Below are 5403 nucleotides of genomic sequence, written 5' to 3' on the forward strand. Positions count from 1 at the left end.
AATTTGTTGAATATGGTAATAGCACTGCAGAATTTTTTTAGTACGTCTATATTAAAAAGTCTCAAGCGTTTTAAAGATGGTATCTATCAAAGTCCGCTCTTCAAACCCGTAATACAATGTCCTCATTCGAGACAGCAACGTATTTCTCGAGTGTCGATAAGCGATAAGCAATGAATTTTATTTTTGCAATGGTGCTCTGACTTGTTAAGTTGAAACACGAACCTCCTGTATGTTATCCTGGCCTCTAGTTGGCTGAAGTTGATCCTGAAATCATACCCCAAAAGAACAACAATTTGATCATTGAAACTGCGATTCTATAAAAAATAATTTTCTTAGATTCTTTTCAAGATATTTAATGTAAGATGTTTATGTATACACTCTAGGGTGCTTTATTTTTAGGCATTTTAGGCGTTTTTCTCTGTGCTACCTGAAAATCTGATACTTTATAGAAAATAAAAAATTATGCCGCCGGGTAAAAGGCTTTAAGTGCAATAGCGGCTTAGCTCATTTAAAAATTCCTATTTAAATAACAGAAAATTTTTTTATTTCAGTTTTCAGTCATAATATATAATTTCGAGAAAATCTGAACTTTTAGTTCTTATTTATTTTGGTAAAATTTTATCTTATCGTAAATTACCAACTAATTAGGAAGTTTTGGGTTTATTGATGTCCAATTATAAATCTCTTGGTAAAGCACTGAATCAAAGTTTAAAAATTGTTATCCATGAAGTGAATAGTGTTTGGAGTAAAACGAAAATGCCACTGATGCAAGTACGAAACAGTGTTGAAAAGTTACGAAATTTATATAATAAATAGAATAAAATAAAAAAAATCATCAAGTACTAAATCAGTTGCTCAAAAAGTTAAGGAAAATTATTTAAAGCTTTTGTCTAAAAAAACTATTAGACATTGCTCGTCTTGCTTGCTTGCATTGCTTGACGTAAAAAAAACGTATTCTGACTCTGAAGAATCAGAAACATTTTGTCATTTTTTGTTATAGAATTAAGTAAATCTTTATCAAACTGCACCATCTCATTTGAATCCCGCATTCTGAGTTCACATTCTTTGAAACGAACGCCATCGAATTTTGAAGATGAACTTTCTGCAAGCTCGGCCCTTTAAAAACGAAATATTTGTACACCTGAGGTAACATTTGCTCTGGATCGTACGAATGTGACAGATAGAGATGCAACACTTACTATGTCAGCTGCTCTAGAAAGCTACGGTGTTCCTCTTGAAACTGTTAATATTTGGCCAAGTTTAGTTCGTAGGCAGAGAATTAAAAATAGAAAAAGGTTTGGAGAAAATTTGAAGAAAAATTTCAAAGCTCCGGATTCGATAACTCTTCATTGCGACGGGAAGCTTTTACCTCCTCAAAAGTTCCGAAATTAACTAAATTTTAATCAGACTGAGGTGATATTTAAATTGGTGCAGGAATGGAATTTAACTGATAAAGTTGGAGCGTTATGTTTTGACACTACTAGTGTCAATACTGGTATACTATTTTTGAGATAATCTTTTGCTTTGACACATTTATGTGAAACGTTCTAATTCTGATAGGTGTTAAAAGTGGTGTTTGTAGTCTTATTGAAAAGAAAATTGGAAGAAATTTGTTGAATTTAGAATGCAGGAATCATGTGTATGAACTGGTTCTACATTGTGTTTTTTTTTAATATATTATCCAGTAACTGCAGGTCCAAAAGTAAAATAAATCAATGAGTTTCAATGGAAATGACCAGAAATAAACAAAAATGATTATAAAACAGGCTTGGATGATCCTTTGATAGCTCCAGTTATAAATGACAAAAAAGATTGTATCCCACTTTTTATTTCTCATCAGTTGAGGGTACTTAAAAAAACACTTTTTTTATTCTTCTATAAATGCAAAATCATTAAAAAAAATACTTTTTTCTTGAATTGGCATCAGTGTCTTTGGGAAATCGTTTTTCAGGAAATAGAACTTATTTGTTTATCACTTTTCGATGATGGAGTCAGCTCAAAAATAAAAATCATAGAATGAATTAATCAAAAAAATAGCCAAATTACAAATTTCAAACGCGTCGAAGTTAAAAATATCAAGATTAGTTCTTTCATGACAAAAAATTTGTATGATTTTGCATCAAGGCAGTCAATAGTTTTATTTGATAGATTTAAGCTGCCGACTGAATTTTTAAAATTACATCCAAATGAGTGGAGATCTGATAAAGATTATGATAAGTGTTTAAAAGTTCTGAGAAGTTTACATGTCGTGAACGATGCTGCTGAAAGACAATGGATAGATACATTTAATCGGATGAAGAACAGAAACAATATTTATTACAAGTTGTGGCAATGCATAGAAAGCAATTTCCTAATGCTAATAAAAAACTTTAATGTCAACAGAAACTCCAAAATAACATAAAAATTACAATTCTACATATCATTATTTATTAATAAAAATTTATATTCGTTCACTAAATTTTAGAGTTGGTCACTGGATTACAAACATGAATAGTTTCTCAATGTCTATTATTATTTATTATTAATTAAACTTAATATTTTTTAATAATTGAATTTTCGTTTTCTCTACTTGATTCCAAAATAATTTTGGAAATTAGAAACTTGCATCTTCTGTTTATAATTAATTGCTATTTAATGTAAAAATAATAAATAATAATTTAGAAATGATTTGATATCAATTATAATGAACATTTATTTTCAGAGCTCTATAACTTAAAAGCTGTTGGTCGAGGAGAATGTCCGCATAGGAACTTTTTATAGCAAATTTTATGCTCTACAAAAGCTATACACGCGTTTGTCCCAAAAAAAAATTCTTCACTTCGAAAAATCAAGTGAAATCCGCAATTTTTTTTTCTGTGTTGTTTAAATAGGAAATTGAATTTGTAATGAACTTAAAGCCTTTTACCCGGCGGCATAATTTTTTATTTTCTATCACGTATCAGATTTTCAGGTAGCACAGAGAAAAAAAATATCGCCTAAAAATGAAGCACCCTAATACGCTCGTGTGAAATTTGTCATAATAATAATATGTAACAATAATAATAGCTTAATTGCTCAATAAAAAATAATCCATTTACTGAGCAATGTATAGAAATATTAAAACAAAAATAATATTTAGTAACCAAATTAACCAAATTTTCCAATAACAATATCACCTTGGTACACAATTAAGACAGCGCGCAATCGACGTTTAGATTGTACACAGCTAACGTGAAATTAAAACATATGTTGCCAATTCCAATTTATTCCATATTGCAGGCTTATATAATAAAATAAAATAAAAGCATTTATAAACAAAACAGAGATAAGGTAATAAATTTACAGATTTTTCTCATAAAACAAGGATAATTTGTATTCTAAATTTTACCGACTGAAATTTTACAACTGCTAGGCAAAACACAAATTTATAATCATGAAAATTTATATAAGATAGTAAGAAGCTATCCAAGAAAATATTTATTGGCACATAGGAATCCATAATATTTTTTGTATCTTGTATCTTTGTATCTTTTAACGTAAAAAAAAGTTTTCATTCGTCAGATGCGTATATCGAATGTAATACGGACTATGTTTCTAAGAACTTGCACCCATGCCTTGGCATTGCAAAAAAGTCAGTGATAATACTATTCGCGACGGTACTGGACATTTCGTACAATATATCGTAAAAAATCCGTTTATTTTTATAGTGAGCATCCCATATATTGGAAGCATTTCCAGACCTACGTTTACATGTTTTTTGACACATCTCCAACCTTTATCCTTATGTTAGATAATATCTTCATTTCGGTTGCCTGTCCCGGCCTTTCTAAGAGAAGGAAAAATTTCATCGAAAAGATTTCTTATAATTAATGCTTCAATTAAAAAATCCGGGTAAGGTGGCAGAAGATTAACGTTATGACGTGGAGCTTGTTCGAGTTAGCTCTGAACCATGAAGTACAAGACAGACTTCGACAGGCTATAAACGAAGTTTTGGAAAATAACAGCGTCTAAATGACATATGACCCAATCCAGGATATGATATACTTAGAAAATATGATCAACGATAACCTAAATTTGTCATCTGCCATATTTATTTCATTAATTTCTAGCGCAGGCTATGCGAAAATATCATATATTGCCGTTCTTGCCAAGAAAATGTTGCAAAACTTACACGCACCTGACACTTGAGGCGGTGGCAGATTTACATTGTTATCCAGAATATTATCCGAATCCAGAGCAGTTTGGTTCAGATAGTTTTAATAAGAATAAGGTTTTAGATCGAATACAGTGTACTTACCTTTTAGTGAAGGTCCAAGAATGTATAGGTAAAATCCCAGTAATACAATAGTTATCAACTTTTGAAATTAGGCCTAAGATTCGGCCTATTACAAAGCAAAATTGACTTAGTTTCCATATTAAAGGATTATAGGGTCACGCTAAATGCAAAAACAACAGCGTCCATGGCATTTAAAGCAACTTTTTTAACCACCGCCAAATAAGACATTTATCTTAATTTTGAGACGATATAGGTAGTCGACATTTAATGCATTCTTTTGTTCGACTTAGTGTATGAAATTATGCTGCCTTACATTGTTTATCTCTGTTTCTGCTCTTATCTGCTATTATGGAATATTACTTTTTCGACCAACTTCTTTGTCCTATCGGTCTATATTGATAACTTCACACAAAAAAAAAATTATGCCATTTACATTTGGCGTGCTGTTTTTAAGTAAGGTTGTTATACGAGGTAGTTATATACGAGTGGTCGTTTAATGAGAGTGGTGACTAACAGAGGTTTTATTGTATATCTATTGATTTATCCAACTGAAAGCCTTTTTTATGTAATTTAGTTGTTTTCCTTACAGAAGTGGGTCCCTACTTTGGAAATATATTTTGAAATTTTAGAAATAAATCAATACAGAATGATCAAAATTTGAAAGGATTTTTTTAAATAGAAGCACTCTGTTTTTTTTATAAATATAAAAGCATGAAATTCACGGGACTAAATTGGTTAAAAACCTAGAAAAACTATAAAACATTTTTTTCTTTCGATGATGGTAATACAGGAATAGAGAAATTTCAACAAAATCTACTTTTTTCATGTTGCAACTTTTATATAGAAGCGGCAACACTGCACATACAGGTAGGTAGTTTCAATTAAAAAAAGAAAGTTGGTACTAACCCACGCAAATATAAGCATCTTTTTTAGTTAAATATGAACGTGTCCCGCGGTAGATAAACTAGCTCTACATTCCTTACAGGTTATAGGGAAGCCGTAAACGATGACCTCATTTCAATCGTCCTTAATAATTCTATCTATAGCAGTCGACAACCAGGCCTGGTCAGTTTTTATCTCGCTTGTACAAATTCAAATTGTACGAGAAGTATGAGAAAATTGCTGTAATTTTCCTGCGAATTAATCAA

This window comes from Cylas formicarius, unplaced genomic scaffold, assembly GCF_029955315.1.
Source record: "Cylas formicarius isolate icCylForm1 unplaced genomic scaffold, icCylForm1.1 PGA_scaffold_4__25_contigs__length_36172078, whole genome shotgun sequence".
NCBI lineage: Eukaryota > Metazoa > Arthropoda > Insecta > Coleoptera > Brentidae > Cylas > Cylas formicarius.